The sequence below is a fragment of the Azolla caroliniana genome, unplaced genomic scaffold (genome assembly GCF_043228905.1).
Source record: "Azolla caroliniana isolate FFs.n. ecotype wild unplaced genomic scaffold, voAzoCaro1.0.p SCAF_4, whole genome shotgun sequence".
Lineage (NCBI taxonomy): Eukaryota > Viridiplantae > Streptophyta > Polypodiopsida > Salviniales > Salviniaceae > Azolla > Azolla caroliniana.
The window spans coordinates 11,702,509-11,722,853 of record NW_028230439.1 but is presented as its reverse complement, the minus strand read 5'-3'; positions in this window follow the sequence as shown (position 1 = coordinate 11,722,853).

The window sequence follows — 20,345 nt, the reverse complement described above, 5'->3', positions numbered from 1 at the left end:
AAGATTTACACTAACACGCAAGACATGTAAGTTTGAATGCCTTTGTGAAAGGAGAGGTGCATGGGCAAGCCCGAAACGCTCCCTTGTCACAAGACACACAAACAAATAAGCACAAACTATTTGGACTACTATTTTATTCTCTTTTAAGGGAAAACATCACGACACCACTATGCTCAATACCGTCAGGATAGATGTCATCTTTACTACTAGGGCAAAGGTCTCATCGAAATCCACTCCTTTCTTCTACTGGAAACCGTTCACCATGATCCAGGCCTTGTACCTCAGTGGATTTCCGGTGTCTCCCGGTTTCAACTTGTACACCCACTTATTCTGAAGTGCCCTCTTTCCTTTCGGCAACTTCGTCAGTTCGTATGTGTGGTTCTCATGCAGGGAATCCATCTCGTCCTGCATGGCACTCAACCACTTGTGGGTGTGGGTGTCTTTCTTTTCTTCTTCGAAGTTTTCTAGATCTCCCTCATCAGTTGGAAACACATGCTCTGCATCCGAAAATCTCCGGGGGGTTCTTCTCTCTCTGAGAGGGTATCTCTGTCTTTGGTCTTCAGCAACCGGTTCCTTCGTCTATTCCTCATCCTCATCCTATTCGGGATCTTGTTTGGTTCCAGTGTCTTCTTCTTCTATTGGTTCGGTTTCTTGTCCGTATCCGGCGGGTTTGTCGAGTGTCCTCCGGTTGCCGACCAACATCCGGTTTTCAACCGGGTAGGTCCTTCTGTCCTCAAACCGGTTTCATAGGATGATCTAGAGTTCATCATCTTCTTCTCCGACTCCCAGTCGGCAATGGTCATGTCTTCCATGAAGACTATGTCCCGATTTTGGAACACCTTCTTGTTGACCAGATCCCACACCCAGTAACCGAACTCATCATCACCGTATCCGAGGAATATGCATGGCTTGGACTTCGGATCTAGCTTTGCTCTCTTGTCCTTTGCAACATGCACATATGCGAGACACCCGAAAACCTTCAGATGCCGGTAAGACCCGTCTTTATTGGTCCATACTCTCTGTGGTGTATCTCCATCCAAGGGTGCTGAGGGTGATTTGTTTATCACATACATCGCCGTCATCAGCGCCTCAACCCAAAACGTCTTAGGTAGCTTTGCATGTGCCAGCATGCTCCAGACTCTCTCCATTATGGTTCGGTTCATCCGTTCGGCCAGCCCGTTCAATTCCGGCGGCTTCGGCACAGTGAATTCAAGCCGGATTCCCTTTGACTGGCAGTACTCCTCGAATTGCCCCCGGTATTCTCCTCCGTTATCTGCTCAAACCGCCTTCAGCTTCCGGCTGGTTTCTCTTTCCACTCTCGCGTGGAGCTCCTTGAAGACGGATTACACTTGATCCTTCGTCTTCAACGATGAGACCCACAACTTCCGGATGTGGTCGCCTATAATGTCATGAAGTACTGTGATCCGGCATGTGACTTCGTGTCCACTTGACACACATCGGTATGCATCAGCTGCAATGGTGCATTCCATCTCATCGGTGGTCTAGACCAGAAGGAGGTTCAGTTTTGCTTGCTGGCCAGGCAATCAGTGGACTTCTCAAGATGCAAGTCTTTCACCTCCGGAATGAGGTTGTCTTCGGCAAGTCTTCTCATCCCCTTCTGGCTCATATGACACAACCTCTTGTGCCACAACTCACCGGCAGTGTTAGATGCTACATTCACTTCTTCTCGGAATATCCGGGCTTGCATCAGGTACAACGTGTTGATCTTCCGGGCTCGAGCCACAATCAACCTTCCCTTGCTGAACTTCATAACTCTGTTCCGGATGCTACCCGTGTAACCTCATCCATCATCTAGCCGACCGACTAATATCAGGTTCAACCGAACCTCCGGAACATGTCGGACATCCTTCAACAACAATTTGCATGCGGTTGATGTCGTCAACAACACATCTCCTATGCCGACAATTCGGCATGTGCCTTCATTCCCCATCCGAACACAACCATGATCTTCGGCTTTGTAGGATGAGAAGCACCTCCGGTTAGGTGTCAGGTGGAAGGACACTCCGGAATCGACAACCCACGTTGTCTCGTCGCCGACAAGGTTTAACTCATTCTCCTTGGTAATGAGCATAAGTTCTTCTTCACTTGTCACAATCGTCGACGTTCCTTTCCAATCTGGCCTCTCTGGTCCGAACTGTTTTAGTCCAAACTCTTCTTCGGTAGTGCTAGTTTCTTTCTCTTTCCGGAAATGCCGACAGTTCTTCTGGAAGTGCCTCGGCTTCCCACAGTAGAAGCAAGTAGGCCTCCCCCTTGACTTCGATCTCGTCCCCGATTTGTCTCGGTTTTGGGGACTTCGATATCGGCCTCTTCCCCAGTTGTGGTCATCTTCCGTAACCAAGGCCTTCGGATCGGTTCCGGACTCCCAGTCCTTTCGGCAAGCTTCTTCATTTAGCAAGCTTGATTTTACCCTTGCTAGGGACAACTACTTTGCTTCCGGCGCGACATTGCCCAACGTGACAACTAATGTCTCCCAACTATCCGGGAGGGAACCGAGCAGGAGCAATGCGAGTACCTCATCCGCGAGAGGTACTTCCAACAAGGTGGCTTGGTGTATTAGCCCCTGGAAGGCATTCATGTGCTTCGCCATACTGGAGCCATCTTGGTACCGGAGCCTCACTAACTTCTGGAATACCGAAACCCGATTAACGACATTTTTGTTCTGGAACATGATGCCGATCTTCTCCTAGAGTTCATGACCCTTACTTTCTTCATTGAAGTTGTTGTACAGGCTCGCTCATGTCGATGAAGCACCGGATGTACGTCGTCGTCTTCATGTGCATCACCTCCCATGTCGCGACATCGATCTTATCCGGTTTCTTGTCCCCGAACTGTACCAGCAACCAAAGATCTTTAACCACCAACATGTCCCTCATCTTCGACTTACACACTGAGTAGTTGGAGCCGGTGAGCTTGAACATGCCGCCGAATGAATCTTCCATTTCCTGTGTTGTTCGCTCTGATACCAGATTGATAGGAAATAGTGCGGAAGTATTGCTCGGCCACAACCGAGTCACAATCACTCTATGAAGGACCAAACACAGAAATGGGAAATAGGTATGATGGATGCACGAACACAAAACAACGATAGAGAAACATAGGAGCTTTACGTGGAAAACCCTGATCGGGAAAAACCATGGGAGCCCACGGACTCCGAACTATCACTATATGAGAGGAAATACAAAGTGGAAACACGGAGGCAATGACCTCGTGCTCGCGATCTTCGCCCGACGACGGTTACAACAGAAAGTGCTCGTAGCTACTATCTCACTCTCTCTTCAACAATATACACATACAACAATATGGAAACTCTCTCAACTGTGATTTCCGTAGGTCATATTTATACTCATATGAACTTAGGGCTATTTACAAATATAACCTCAATAGGCTTACTCAAAACATATTTACAAATATGTCTCCTCTTCCGGTTCTCACCGGGTCCCTTTGATCCGGTTCTCACCGGGTCCTCTTCATTCATAACCGGATCTCGTATGGAGGGAGCGATTTTCCAACACAAAGTAATTCAGACACAAGCCGGGATATTGATCTCTCAACAACACTACATTCTCAACCTAGTCTACAAGTTCGAGATACTGAGTGCAAACCTATGTCTACCCCCCTCGATCGAAACCTCAAACTTGATGCCGATTCGGGAAGACTGTTGCGAGCCAACTTAGTATCAACAACTGATTACAACTTAATCTACCTAACCATCACACGATCCAATCTCAGTTATTTGGTCGGTCTACTTAGCCAATTCATGAAGAACCCTCGAAATGTTCATCTCGATTGCGCTAAGATATTACTTAGGTATGTTCGTGGGACAATGGATTTCGGCATCATGTACAAGTCAGATACAATAATTTGGTTCGAAGGGTACACAGATGCGGACTGGGCTGGCTATAAGGCTAATAGACGGTCAATGTTAGGATTCGTCTTCTCCCTCGGCTGCGGCGCAATCTCCTAGAGCAGCAAAAATCATCCGTCAATCGCATTGTCAAGCACGGAGGCTGAATACAAGGGTGCAGTAGTCGCTGCATGCGAGGTCGTCTGGTTAAAGCGCCTATTAAAGGATCTGGGCGTTCCCATCAAGGATCCAATTCTCCTATAATGTGACAACATGAGTAATATCTACCTAGCTCGGAACCCTGTATTCCACACGCGAACTAAGCATATCGAAGTGCACTATCACTTCATTTGAGAGTGTGTTGAGGCTGGATATGTCGATTTACAACACATCAACAAGAATCTTCAAGTGGCCGACATCTTCACAAAATCCCTGGGTATCGACAAGTTGGGGCAGTTCGTGACGAACCTTGGCCTCTCGATCACCAACCAGTTGAGCTTGAGGGGGAGTACAACAACTAAAGTTGAACAATAGCCGATCAGTCGATTGATGCCGACTAGAGGAGTCGAAGTATGATGATAATTGAGCCGCAGAAGGAACACAAAGATCCCGAATAGTCAAAGCCATGTCGACTAACCTTCCGAAAATTAATTCAGCTGAATCGAAGATTTTCGAGGATCAAACCGAACCAACATTGGCATCGGCTTCGACTGCCCTCCCGTTTGTTTGACGTCTATTTGATTCAGCTCATCTGAATCATCTCCTTTATTCGAATAAGTTGTCTTCGATTCACTAGTCCACCCGGCTCTCCCCTTGCCTTCGGCTAGCTCCAGATACAGTTCTTCCACTCCCCTAGTCTTCCCCTAGTCAATTCACTTCCATTTGTTCGAGATCCCCTTATCAACTCTTCCAGCTCTCCCCCTGAAGTGAGGCACCTCAAGATGATGTGAACCAAGCATCTCTGAGAGAGTGTTGTAACTTGTCGAGTCCAAGGGCTGTTGACGGAATTAACCCTACGACTAAAAGTGCAGGAGGAGACCTGCTCAGATTAGAAGACATGATTGTTATACATAAAATTGTATAAGTGCATAAGTGTGATGGTACATGGATGGATAAGTGTAAAGTCTTTGTATGAAAAGTCATGTTGTAAGTGTATGTGCAAATGTGCACAAGATTAAGTATGAGTATATTGATATGTGTGTAAACACATGCACATTTGTGTGCATGTGTGTGTTACCTGGTGGGATAGATATAACAATTGTGAAACATATAAAAAAGAGCCGAGTACTAGCAGCCGAACAAAGGGCGTTGAAGATCAAGGAAGGAACAGGTGGAAAGCGCCAAGTAGAAGGGAACTATATATATCGGGATTAGCGAACACGGAAGGGGACAAAGGGATCTAGAGGGCTATGATAGGAATAGACTAATAGAGAGCGAGGGAGTGTTTACCGAATATACTCAGTACTTGTATCTGTAACCTACACTTTAACCGAATATATATATATATATCTTGTGGGTAACTTCTGTGTTTTGTCTCATCTCTATTTCATTATACACCTATATCTATATAATGTTCGATCGGTGTAAAGGACGTAAATACGGATCGGTTGTAGGTGATCCCGTAGTGTATCCTTCTTAATTCCTCGATCATGATCCTACCCCAAATGGAACAATCTAGCTAACAATCACAGGCCCCAGGACGTCACATTCCTTGTAACGACCCGATTAACGATCTTGGTAGTACGCCATGACCTCAACTCTCCTTCGCACCACAATACCTTGACCCGATTACTTTGGAGGGGTAATTGAAGGTGTTCTCTAGGAGGGAGCAACACAATTTGGGACACCCAACTCATATTGTGAGTTCATAGTGAACACGCATAGGAGAAGACCCAGGTTGCTGTAATAGCGCGTCCCAAAGGAATACGCACTCGGACAATGTCCTGATGTGCCGAACAAGAAGAGAGCGTCACCGACCCCGCTCTCACAGAGCAATCACCGTGTCCAGAATCGGATGCCTAATCAGTTGCGGTTCTCATTCCCGCCTTGACCAGCGTTAACACCTCAGAGGTCGACCAACCCGTCGATAAACTCTTTTCGGTGGTACAGGAGGATCCTGACATCGACACAATGCCCTACCCCTACCCTACATAGAACGAGGGAACCGACGTGGAAGTGCATACTCACACTTTCCTCATAGAGCACATGGTATGTACAGAGTGTTTTTATAGAGAATCATTTTTTAATATAGTTTTTCTATGTTCTGCTCTCTCTGTGTCTCCTACATTCTTTGTGTATCTTCTAAGCTTTCCATTAAACCTTTGTCTGTGTTATGTTGCTATCCGGTTGTAATCGGTTGTGTCTACAAGCTTCCACACGTAACGTTTTACACGGTATCAGAGCACGAGGGTTGAGAATCCTCTGCGACCGACAAAGAGCTCATAGAACAGAAAAGAAGAGAGGAACGGACAGAAGTATGGCAAGCTCACTTCCCACTGAAAAGCCTTACCAGAAAAACTAGCATCTTCATCGTACAAGATGCACCAGTACCTGCTGGGGCACGACTACTAGAGTTATGTCGAAGAAGGGAATGAAGTAGGGCTAGATTGGAGAACAAGAGAAATCAGGTATCGACAAACCCAAGGACCTACTCATAGGATTGCAACCATTTCACTACAACAATTGTGTGAGGAAGGATGCAAGGAAGCAATGTTTGTCTTCACAGTATCAGTAAAACCTTCCAACACCATTAAAGAGGAATGCATAGTTCAACTTCCAGAGGAGTATCGTCATTATGCCAACGTGTTCGATAAGGTACAAGTCAGTACACTTCCTCACCACCGACCATATGATTGTCCCATTGATTTACAACTGGGAAAAGAGCCACCATGGGGACCGATCTACAACTTGTCACTAACCGAGCTAGAAGTCCTTTGAGCCTACATAGAGTAGAATTTGGCAAACGGTTTCATTCAACATTCAAAATCTCCAGCCGGCGCACCCATTTTCTTTGTCAAGAAAAAGGATGGATCACTTCGTCTTGTCGTAGATTACGGTGGCTTGAATAAGGTCCCCATCAGGAATAGGTATGCATTTCCCCTTATCTCAAGTCTTTTAGAATGGATCAATGGTGCAAAGTTTTTCACAAAGATTGACTTGCGAGGAGCATATAACCTCATACGGATCTGACCAGGAGAAGAATGGAAGACCGCATTTCACACAAGAAATGGGCACTTCGAGTATACGGTTATGCCATTCGGTATTACAATGTATAGCTTAATGGTAAGGCTTCAACCCATGTGACACAAGGTGATGGGTTCAAATCCTTTTGAAGCCATATCATGCTATATCATGACGTTACCCCCCCCTATTGGGAACATTGTCCTCTAATGCGGAACAAGATCAACACTCTTCTAGGATAAGATCGTAAATGGATGCAAGATCACAACTATGATAATAGCAAAGACAGAAAAGAAAACAACTCATATGCAAGAAAGAAAGAAAGAAAGATGTATTAACGTCTTCTAAGAGAGAGAGTCAAAGACAAGTAGGCCCTATGTCAAGGAAGTTTATTACAACTTTTACAAAATGAACAACCAAAAAAGTAACTAGGTTACAAAGTTAGTTTATATACTGACTAACTTAGGGCAACTGCTCTTCTCACTATTTACATAAGTAGCCTAAGTGTAGTGTGTTAAAAAAAGGAGATAGTGTGAATATGTCCATTAGAAACCCGTATCCAACACTCCCCCGTAATGAGCGTATACATCCGAAATCTGTAATCAGAATGAGTATATAATACAGATTGATACAAAGTTCCGAACAACCAAAGTTTGGTGTCCAAAGATCATCCCGAGTGTCCGATTTAATCAAACTGATTCTTCATTATGCCCATGTGTTGCCTAAGGGATCCAAATCGATCTGCCGAAAGACACTTGGTTAATGTGTCCGCGACATTATCGGTTGTCGATATTGTCTCTAGACCGATTTTCCCTATAATGACGCAGTCCTGAACGAAATGATATCGAACGTCGATATGGTTGGAGGCATTGTGATGAACCAGATTTTTTGATAGAACAATGACACCCTGATTGTCACTATAAACAATTGGAGCCGAGCTGATTTCGGCTTGTCGAAATATGCATGCCAACCAACCAAGCCATAAGGCCTATTTTGCCGCATCGGACGTGGCTACGTATTCGGCCTCAATCGCTGATATGGTGGTGCACTCCTGAAGTTTCGATTTCCACGAGATCGCTCCATTGTCGAGTTTAAAACAATATCTAGTTGTCGATTTATGACTGTCTATGCAACTTGCAAAGTTTGAGTCAGTGTATCCAACTACGCCTGAGATGTCGTTCGGGCCAAATAGAATACCAAGGTCTTTTGTGCCCATCAAACATCTAAACACATGCTTGACTGCATTCTAGTGCGATCGGCCAGGATTATGCATAAATCTGCTGATGACTCCAACATCATGAGTGATATCAGGCTGTGTCGCCACCATTGCGTACATTAGGGAGCCAACTGTCGGTGCATACAGTACCGACTTCATAATTTCCCCCTCCGGACTGGATGTCGGGCAGTCTCACTGAGATAGCCGAGTATGAATAGGGAGCGGGGTAGAGGCAGATTTCACCGATTCCATGTTGAAGTGTTCGAGGACACATCCAATGTAGTTGGACTGAGATAGAAATAATTGTCGTTGATTATGATTCCAACTTATCTTCATACCAAGAATGTGTCACGGATGAACAATTGGAAGACAAAGAGATGGGTAAATTGATGAGATAGAGAGATGGATAAATTGATGACAATGAGTACGAATATCTATTCCATGACTGGTGTTGATCTCCTTGATGTTAACAAGGGAGATCAACCCTTTTTATACATGTAGTGATGCATGATAAGCATGCTCATGCCAAGTCTTACATAATATAATATCAAGCATACTAATTCTTGCATGCAAGTCTTACATACTCAGTCTTACATACTGGGTCTTACATATTGGGTCTTACATACTAGGTCTTACATATCACTCTTTATACAAAGGTTTGAAGTCTAAAGTTTATCTAGGAGAAATATATATACAAGGGCCTAAGGTTCACATTCAACTTGATGTTCATGACATTATCTTCCCCTTAAGTGCCGACTTCAAGAAGGTGCGGGTTTGTGAGGATATCGGAGATGAAAATCATGAACCACTTCCGGGGCATTTAGTAAATTTCTAGTGGGTTCCCATGTAGCCTCAGAGATGGGATATCCTTTCCACAATACCAGATACTGGAGCTTTCGTCGGCTCTTGTGCGAGTCCAGAATGGTCTCGATTTCATACTCATCCCCGGTCGCCAAAGCCCCAAGGGGAGGTGGCTCGATGCTTCTTCCTGGAATTGAGGATGGATGATAGAGCTCAAGAAGTGATGCATGGAAGACATTGTGAATTCGGTAGTGTGATGGAAGAGCAAGAAGGAAAGCCACAATGTTAACTTTATCAATGATGCGGAATGGCCCCAACTTTTTGTAATCAAGTTTGTTGCATGGGCGAGTTGTCGGAATATGCCAAGCCATACCATGTCACCGACTTTAAAATCAGGCGCAACCTGTCGATGTTGATCAACCTTCTCTTTGTGTCATTCTTGAGCAATTGAGAGTTCTAGGGATAGGTCATGATGCACTTCTTTCATTAGATGAGCTCGTTCTTTAGCAGATGGATTCACAGAACCAGCAGGGATAGTTATACTAAAGCGTGGGTGGAATCCATAATTTGCGAAGAAGGGTGTTACACTAGTTGATGTGTGGAAAGTATTGTCGTAGGCGGACTCAGCCATTGGAAGAAATTTGATCCAATCATCTTGTTGATAACTTATCATATATCGGAGATATTGCTCTAGGATCTGATTTACTTGTTCGTTTGGCCATCAGTCTCAGGATGGAAGGCTGTTGAAAATTTTGTGGAAGCTCCAAGAGTCTGGAAGAGGCGCTTCTAGAAATGAGACATAAATTGGGGACCACAATCAGAGATAATGTCATCCGGTAAACCATGAAGGCGCACAATATTTGTTAACAATAGATCTGTTGTTTCCATCCCTGAAATTGCTTTAGAACATGGAATAAAATGTGCCATCTTTGTGAATCTATCCACCACCACTAATACTGAATTGAATCCCTCAATGTCGGGAAGGTCGGTGATAAAATCCATCGAGATGGAGGCTCATGGCCTACTTGGAATTGGCAAAGGTTGAAGTAGACCATAGGGATGATGATGTACTGCTTTGGCGCGGGCACATGTATCACATGTTTTCACAAATTGTTTAACAAGTTTCCAAGGTTGTGGCCACCAATAACTTCTAGAGATTAACTCCAAAGTTTTTGCAATGTCAAAATGTCCAGCTAGGGCGTCATCATGGCATTCCTTCATGATATGGATACGACAAGGACCATCTGGGACATACATTAAGGTGTTCCGAAAAAAAACCCATCTCGAAACATAAATTTTTCTTGACTATTCCATACCTCCTTTATGGTTGATTTGTTGACTTGATTATCCTTAGTTTCTTTTGCAAATTTGTTGGTGGCAGTATCTATGACTATTGCATTGAGTAATGATTCATCTGCACCCATATAAGCTGCAAAGAGCTGAATCTGATGTGGCTGTAGGAGACAACGTGATTGTTGATTGTAGGTCTCATCTCCTGGTCGAATTTCGAATTCCAAATGCCGATATAGGGCATCGGCTTTACCATGTTGGGCATCGAGACGAAAAACAATTTGAAAGTCATAGTCAGCCAGGAAGGTCGACCAACGCGCTTGCCTCCGGTTCAAAATGCGAGTAGTGGTGAAGTAGACAAGGTTCTTGTGATCGGTCACCACTTGGACACGGTGTTGGGTGCCTGCTAAGTAAGGACGCCATTCTTCAAAGACTGCAATAATGGCAGAGAGTTCTTTGTCATAAACTGGGTAGTTGATCTCGGGAGGTGTGAACTTCCGAGAATAAAAGGCAACAGGATGAAGAATCCCATTGTTATCTGATTGAGAGAGAATGGCACCGATGGCGAAGTCAGAGGCATCAGTTTTAATCGTAAATGGTTTGGTCAGATCTGGGTGTAGAAGTACCGGAGCCGAGGTAAAAGATTTTTTTAGTGTCTCGAATGCTAGTTGGGTTGTGGGAGTCCAGCAAAAAGGGGAATCCTTCTGAGTGAGTGCTATAAGTGGTTGCGCCAAAGTAGAGAATCCTTGAATGAATCAACAATAGAAGTTGGCAAAACCCAAAAATGATTGCACATCCTTGACCCTGGTGGGGACTTCCCACTATTGAACCGTTTCGACTTTCTTCTCGTCCATAGTGATAACATAAGATGAAATGACATACCCGAGGAATTCAACTGAGGTTCGATCAAACTCACACTTTTTGGGTTTCGCATAAAGTTTATGTTCCCGAAGTTTGGTCAAGATAAGTCGAACATGCTTGGTGTGCTCTATGTAGTCCTGTGAGAAGATAAGTATGTCGTCGAGATAGATGACCACAAATTGGTTTAGATATTCTCGGAAGATGTCATTCATCATATGTGTTGGGAGACAGGTCCCTCTGGATGGGAAGAGAGAAGAACAGTGCTGATGAACATACTCGGCCTCGGCCGAAACCGTATGAGGAGTACCCGGCTACGGAGAGCTGGATGGTGTAGACCCGGTGAGAACCGGATGAGGAGAATGTTGGGATTACGGTCCCTTCGGATGGGATGGTCGGATGTCAGAGATGAATGCCGACAAGCCCGGTTTCGGTTTCGGAACCGGATGATGAAGACCCCGGCTTCGGAGCCGGATGACGAATGTACCCGAAGAGAGATCCGGATGCGGGGACATATCCGTGAATATGTTTGCCAAGGGCCCTTGAGGCTATAGTTGTAAATAGCCCCAAAGTCATATGTGTATAAATATGACTTAGGGCAAACAGTTTTTATGTTGCTTCTCATTTTTCTGTTTTTCCACTCAAGAGGAGTGAAGAGAGAGCAGCCGTGAGAGAGATAGAGCGTGAGAGAGGAAGAGGTCGACGCCTCTGTGTATTTCCGCCGCCTGTGGCGAGGACAGCGAGCTCAAGGTCGTCGCCTTGAAGCTCGCCATTGTATATTTCTCTGTGCATAGTTTTTGGTTTGGAGTCTTGTACTCCCGTGGTTTTTCCCGTACAGGGTTTTCCACGTTAAATTGTGTGTCCACTCTATTTTTCGCATTTCCCATTTTCTGCAACAACGATTCGTGTGTTTCCTTGGTTGTGGCCGAGAGGTGAAGTTTGGAAAGTGTCGATTTATTTCCATCAATTTGGTATCAGAGCGAGTTGCTGCAGAAAATGGAAGGCGGCGGCAGTGGGCAGCCGGGGATGATGGTGTTGAATGCGCAGAATTACGCCGACTGGAAGATCAAGATGGAGGATCTTCTGATTGTTCGGGACCTGTACGAACCGATTGACAGGTCGGAAATACCGAAGGGAGTACTTGAGTCGGAATGGAGGCTTCTGAACCGGAAAGCCGTTGCAACCATTCGGCAATACGTAGACGTGAGCGTTCTACAACATGTGGCGAACGACACCAACGCATATGAGATGTGGCGGAAGCTGTCGGGCCTCTATGAGAGGAAGAATGCGTTGAACCGGACCTCCCTGATGAGGAAGATAGTGAACCTCAAGTACCGGGACGGCGAGAGTATGGTGGAACACGTAAGCACGTTCATGGGATTCGTGAACCAGCTTGCGGCAATCAAGTTCCCGCTGGAGGATGCAATGCAAGCCATCATTCTGATGTGTACATTGCCGGAAAGCTGGGAGAACTTGGTGGTGACTCTCAGCACCTCCTGCACCGAAGATAACTTGTCCCTACAAACGGTAAAGACAAGTATTTTGAACGAAGAAGCGCGTCGGAGAGATAAAGAACCGGCCTCCGATCCGAAGATGTTGTTTACCGAATCGGATCGGGGAAGACAACGGAACCGGAGTCCGCAAAGACGGGAGAAGTCGGGGACCCGGTCGCAGTCAAGAGGAAGGCCCACATGCTTCCACTGTGGGAAGCCGGGGCACTTCCGAAAGAATTGTCGGCATTACCGAAAAGACAACGGAGCCGACGACACCGATTCGAAGAAGTCTTCGGAACGAAACGTGGCTTACCGGGGAGCCACGGACCGGAATGGTTCGGATCGGTGAGGGCAGGACCGGAAAGGAACGACGGCACTCGCGGCAAGTGAGGAAGAAATCATGCTCATCACCGAAGAAGGTGAACTAAACATTGCCGGCGATGAGACGACCTGGGTGGTCGATTCCGGAGCATCGTTCCACCTGACCTCGGAGAGAAGATACTTCTCATCCTACACAGCCGGTGAGCATGGTTGTGTTCGGATGGGAAATGAAGGTACGTGCCGGATTTCCGGCATAGGAGACGTGTGGTTGATAACCCCGACCGGATGCAAAATGCTGCTGAAGGATGTCCGACACGTTCCGGAGGTTCGATTGAACCTGATTTCGGCCGGGAGGCTAGACGATGAAGGCTACACAGGTAGCATCCGGAACGGCGTAATGAAGTTCAGCAAGGGGAGCCTGATAGTGGCTCGGGCCCGGAAAGTCAACACACTGTACCTGATGAATGCCCGGTTATGTCCGGAAGAGCTGAATGTGGCAGCCGACACTGCCGGTGAGCTGTGGCACAAAAGACTGTGCCACATGAGTGAGAAGGGGATGAAGAGGCTTGCAGAAGACAACCTTATTCCAGTGAAGCATGTGCACCTGGAGAAGTGCACCGACTGCCTGGCCGGTAAGCAGAACCGAACCTCCTTCCATTCAAGGCCACCGACGAGACGTAGCGCACCATTGGAGTTGGTGCACACTGATGTGTGTCAGGTAGAAACGAAGTCACATGGCGGAGCCCAGTACTTCGTGACATTCATTGATGATCACAACCGGAAGCTGTGGACGGCACCGTTGAAGACAAAGGACCAAGTGTTGTCCGTCTTCAAAGAACTCCACGCGAGAGTGGAAAGGGAATCCGGCAAGAAGCTGAAAGCGATACGAGCGGATAACGGAGGGGAATACCGGGGGCAATTCGCGGAGTACTGTCGCTCGAAGGGAATCCGGCTCGAGTTTACTGTGCCGAAGACGCCGGAACTGAACGGGCTGGCCGAGAGGATGAACCGGACCATAATGGAGAGGGTCCGGAGTATGCTGGCGCATGCGGAATTACCCAAGGGGTTTTGGGCTGAGGCGATGTCGACGGCGACATACGTGATAAACAGATCACCCTCAGTACCTTTGGACGGAGACACGCCGCAGAGAGTGTGGACCGGTAGGGAAGTATCCTACCGGCATCTGAAGGTGTTCGGGTGTCTCGCATACGTGCATGTGGCAAAGGACCGGAGAGGAAAGCTAGATCCAAAGACCCGGCCATGCATATTCCTCGGTTACGGCGATGACGAGTTCGGCTACCGAGTATGGGACCCGGTCGACAAGAAGATATTCCGGAGTCGTGATATCATCTTCATGGAGAACAAGACACTCGCCGACTGGGAGTCGGAGAAGAAGATGAAGAGCTCCAAGTCGACCGGTGAGGATCAACACTACGAGGAGCAGTCCCGACCGGCAAGGGACCGGTTAGCACTCGAGGATCCGGCCGAAGACGGTGAAGAAACAGAACCGGCCGAAGTAGATGAAAATGATACCGGAACCGGCCCCGATCCCAAAATGGATTCGGATGAAGAAGAATCGGAAGAACCGGTTACCGAAGCTCCGGAACGGAGATATCCTCTAAGAGAGAGAAGGGCCCCCCGGAGATTTCCGGAACCAGAGCACGTGCTGCTAACCGACGAGGGGGAGCCGGAGAGCTTTGAAGAAGCAAAGCATGACACCCAGAGCCGCAGGTGGTTGAGTGCCATGCAGGACGAGATGGATTCCCTGCATGAGAACCACACATATGAACTTGTGAAGTTGCCGAAAGGAAAGCGGGCACTTCGAAACAAGTGGGTGTTCAAGCTGAAACCGGGAGATGCCGGAAACCCCCCGAGATACAAAGCCAGGATCGTGGTGAAGGGGTTTTAGCAGAAGAAGGGCGTCAACTTCGACGAGATATTTGCCCCGGTAGTGAAGATGACCTCCATCCGGACAGTGCTGAGCATAGCGGCAAGCATGGACCTCGAGGTAGAACAGATGGACGTGAAGACGGCATTCCTTCACGGCGACCTCGAAGAAGAGATCTACATGCAGCAACCGGAAGGATTCGAGAAGAAAGGGAAGGAGCACCTGGTATGCCGGTTGAAGAAGAGCCTTTACGGACTGAAGCAGGCTCCCCGGCAATGGTACCGGAAGTTTGACTCTTTCATGACCGACGAAGGGTACCTCAAAACGCAGTCCGACCACTGCGTGTTTGTGAAGAAGTTCGAAGGAGGAGACTCTCTAATACTCCTCCTGTACGTGGACGACATGTTGATCGTCGGACGTGACCAGGTCAAGATACGGATGCTGAAGAAGGCTCTTCACCGAACCTTCTCAATGAAGGACTTGGGTCCGGCGAGACAAATACTAGGGATGCACATCATCCGGGACCGGAGCAAGAAGCAGTTGTGGCTGTCACAGGAAAAGTACGTGACAAAGGTGCTTAAACGGTTCAACATGTCGGAAGCAAGACCGGTCGGATCGACCCTCCCGGCAAACTGCAAGCTGTCCAGCAAGCAAAGCCCCAAGACAAAGGCTGAGAAGGAGGACATGATGAAAGTGCCATATGCCTCTGCCGTCGGAAGCTTGATGTACGCAATGGTGTGTACAAGACCGGACATTGGATACGCAGTCGGAGTGGTGAGCCGGTACATGAGCAATCCCGGCAAAGAGCATTGGAACGCGGCCAAGTGGATACTCCGATACCTGAAGGGCACGGCAAACGTGTGCCTCCGATTCGGCTCCGGTAAGCCCGAACTCGATGGCTTTACCGATTCAGATATGTCGGCTGATGCAGATACCAGCCGGTCCACATCAGGGTATGTGATGACGTATGCAGGGGGAGCTGTTTCATGGCAGTCGAGGCTGCAGAAGACGGTTGCGTTGTCAACCACGGAGGCGGAGTACATGGCGGCTGTTGAAGCCGGCAAGGAAATAATATGGATGAAGGACTTCATTAGAGAGCTCGGTATCCGGCAGGAGGAGTACCGACTCTACTGCGACAGTCAGAGTGCAATCCACCTTGCGAAGAACGCGGCCTATCACTCCCGGACGAAGCACATCCAGCGAAGATATCACTGGATCCGGGAAAGGATAGAAGACAAGGAGTTCGTACTGACAAAGGTCCACACGGACGTGAACGGGTCGGATATGCTGACCAAGGTGCTCACACCCGACAAGCTGGAAGCATGCCGGAAGAGGATCGGATTGGAAAGACATCCCATGCCGAAGTGAAGGGGGAGTTTGTTGGGATTACGGTCCCTTCGGATGGGATGGTCGGATGTCAGAGATGAATGCCGACAAGCCCGGTTTCGGTTTCGGAACCGGATGATGAAGACCCCGGCTTCGGAGCCGGATGACGAATGTACCCGGAGAGAGATCCGAATGCGGGGACATATCCGTGAATATGTTTGCCAAGGGCCCTTGAGGCTATAGTTGTAAATAGCCCCAAAGTCATATGTGTATAAATATGACTTAGGGCAAACAGTTTTTATGTTGCTTCTCATTTTTCTGTTTTTCCACTCAAGAGGAGTGAAGAGAGAGCAGCCGTGAGAGAGATAGAGCGTGAGAGAGGAAGAGGTCGACGCCTCTGTGTATTTCCGCCGCCTGTGGCAAGGACAGCGAGCTCAAGGTCGTCGCCTTGAAGCTCGCCATTGTATATTTCTCTGTGCATAGTTTTTGGTTTGGAGTCTTGTACTCCCGTGGTTTTTCCCGTACAGGGTTTTCCACGTTAAATCGTGTGTCCACTCTATTTTTCGCATTTCCCATTTTCTGCAACAACGATTCGTGTGTTTCCTTGGTTGTGGCCGAGAGGTGAAGTTTGGAAAGTGTCGATTTATTTCCATCAGAGAACCCGGCTACGAAGAGCCGGATGGTGCATACCCGGTGAGAACCGGATGAGGAGTACCCGGCTATGGAAATCCGGATGGTGCAGACTCGGTGAGGAGTGCTCACCGGATGAAGAGACATATTCGTAAATATGTTTCTGAGAGTCCATCATGGATGTATTTGTAAATAGCCAAAAAGTCATATTAGTATAAATATGACTTAGGGCAAACCTTTTGTGCTTGTTGTAATTCTTGTCTGCGTGAGATCAGAGCGCGTAATTGTGTACAGAGAGAGAGAGAGAGAGGAAGAGGTCATTGCCTCAGTTGTAACCGCCGCATGTGGCGAAGACCGTGAGCACGAGGTTGTTGCCTCCGTGAACTCACTGTTGTACATTCAAACATAGTGATAGTTTGCAGCATGTGGGTTGCCGTGGTTTTTTCCCTAGTTTGGGGTTTTCCACGTAAACATCTTGTGTACACTTCTCTTCTTTGTGTCGTGCATTCTTTATTTCCCGTTTTCTATGTATGATTCTAAGCTCGGTTGTGGCCGAGCGTTGCGTATAAGGAGCGTTGTAGTTCCCGTCAATATGCTAGAAAATGACAAGAGCATTTGTGAGACCAAATGACATTACCATGTATTCAAAATGCCCATACCTGGTTCGAAATGTCGTTTTCCACTCATCTCCAGGCTTGATACGCACCAAGTTGTAGGCGCCTCTGAGATCGATTTTGGAGAATATACGCCCAACCCGAAGTCGGTCGAGGAGTTCGGGAATTAGAGGTAGTGGATAGCGGTTTCAAACGATGACTCGATTGAGCCTGCGATAGTCGATACATAGGCGCAACGTTCCATCTTTCTTTTTGACAAATAGAATAGGAGAGCCAACTGGAGATTTTGAGTGTCGAATGAATCCCTTTGCGAGATTCTCTTTGTTGAGCGGCAAGCTCAACCGGATCCGGATTGGCTGAATAAGCCTGAGCCGGATTGGCATCCAGAAGGATGAGCCGGATCGGTGAGCCGGTGAGCTGGGGAGCCGTTTAGATGGATCAAATAGTAATTGGAAGCCAAGTAGCAGCTAGTCTACTAGGGAGTTAATATCTCGTAGTTAGTGTCAGACGCTCGTGTGAGCATTGAAGTACACCGTACTTCTGTCAATCCGTATAGACTTGTATAAAAGTGTTCACTAAACACATACGATGTACAAATTGAGTATTATTTTGAATTGAGTTTCCGCATGTACTCTCTCTTGGTCTCTCCCGCGTACTGTGTATATTCAAGCTCTCCATTAAACCTACGTATTTTCTGTGTTCAGTTTTCTATTGCTTCCGCACAATGTATTCTTTCTCATGGTATCAGAGTGCGAGGGTTGAGAACCTCTGCAGCCGACATAGCTTAAAAAGAAAACCAACCAAGAAGAACAGGAAAAACAAAATGGATAGAGGTATGGCTAGCTTGCTTCCTACCGAGAAGCTCGACAGAAAACAACTACCGCATCTTGGTCCTACAAGATGCACCTGTACTTGCTCAGGCACGGTTATTGGAGCTATGTCGACAGAGCAAATGACACAACACCCGAATCGACACACAGAGATTTCCTGGTGTGGGAACAGTCGACGAGCAGAGTATTGTATTGCTTCGTGTCTTGTGTGGGTGAACAACTTCTGAGGTATATTCGGGATGCGAAAATGCCAAAGGATGCTTGGGGAAATCTGAAGAAGATTTTTGCCGCAAGCACCACGGCCAGGAAGTTGCAGCTCAGGCAGGAGCTCAACAATGTTCGACAGAAAAATCTATTTGTGGCTGATTACACAGCCCGAATCAAGGAAATTTGTGACTCACTCACCTCCATCAATGTGAACATCGAGGAGGACGAGATGGTGCAAGTGTGCCTTGGTGGGCTAACGTCTAGGTTCGGTGCTTTCCGAACGACGGTCTGTACGAGGGAGAATACGCCGTCATTTTTCGACTTACAGTCGATGCTCCTTGTAGAGGAGAACCACGCCGGTGCATCAACAAGTGCACCCACCGACAGCCGGATGCTGTACACAGAGGCGGGTTGGCCCCATGGGCGTGGTGGACGAGGCAGGTCGGCTCGCAATGGTAGCGGCCGGCAAGAGCAGGACCAAAGGCACAGAGAACGTGCTGTCAGCAGTTCCGAACCCTCCACAAAGAGGGGGAGTTAAGGCAGCGCTGGAGGCCGACAAGCAAAGGCCGACATGGAATGCTGGTAATGTGGTCAAAAGGGCCACAGAGAAAGCGAGTGCTGGAAGAAGCGCGTCGATTTGGACAGATCCAGATACGGCAAGGCCGGTAGGGAGAACCAACAATACTCACACTACTCAGAAGGATTAGTAGCATCCAAGACCGGACAAGCTGGTAAAGGGCCAGCCTTGGTGATGAAACACGTGGCTAACTCGATGAAGAAGACCACTTCCAAATCGGAGGAAGTGTGGTACGTTGATTCCGGTGCATTGAATCACATGAAGAGCTACAAAGAGTGGTTCTCCTTCTTGGAGAAACCGGAACAACCGGGAGTCGTCGAAACAGGAGACGACACTCCTCACCCAATCGTGCATGTCGGAAAAGTCCCTTTGAGCCACGTCGGACAGAGGGGGAAGTTGATGAATGTATTACTCGTTCCGACTATCACGAAGAACCTGGTGTCAGTCGATCAGATCGTTGACGAGGGGATGCAGGTGCGGTTTATGCACCTTGGGTGCTTAATCGAGGAAGAGGGCCAGATTATTGCGCAAGGGCGCAAAGATGGGAGGATGTTCATCCTTGACATCAATGACGTCGGCACCGCTTTGTTCACCAAAGGACAGAAGATTGAATCAGACATCAATCTCTGGCACAAGCGAACTAGGCACGTCAATTACCGGAGGCTTCAAGACTTGCAAACGAAACAAGTTGTTTTCGGTTTGCCGAAGTTTAGTGGCCGAAAGGCCCAAGTATGTGAAGCCTGCCAACTCGGGAAGCAACACCGGCTTCCATTTCCCACCGAACGAAACCGTAGCGGTAACAAGCTCGACTTTATTCATTCGGATGTATGGGGATTTGCACAAAATGTTAGTCTTGGCGGGAGTCGGTATTTCGTCTCCTTCATAGACAACTACAACCGGCACACATGGATATACCTCATTGAGCGGAAGAGCGAAGTCTTCGAGTGTTTCTGGAACCTGCAAAGCCTGGTTGAATGGGAAACAGAGAGGAAGATCAAATGCCTGTGGTCGGATGGTGGAAAAGAATATTTTTCCAGCCAATTCAACAGTTATTTGTAGCAAAAAGGAATTCCGAGAGAGTTCAGCTGCGGATACACACCGGAGCAAAACGGTGTGGCCGAGAGGAAGAACCGGTCGATTGTCGATGCGGCAAGGGCAATGCTGGAAGAGAAGAGCATGCCCCATTTCTACTGGGCGGAGGCGGTCCGGACGGCTGTCTACATCCAAAACCGGATTGGTGACAAGGTGT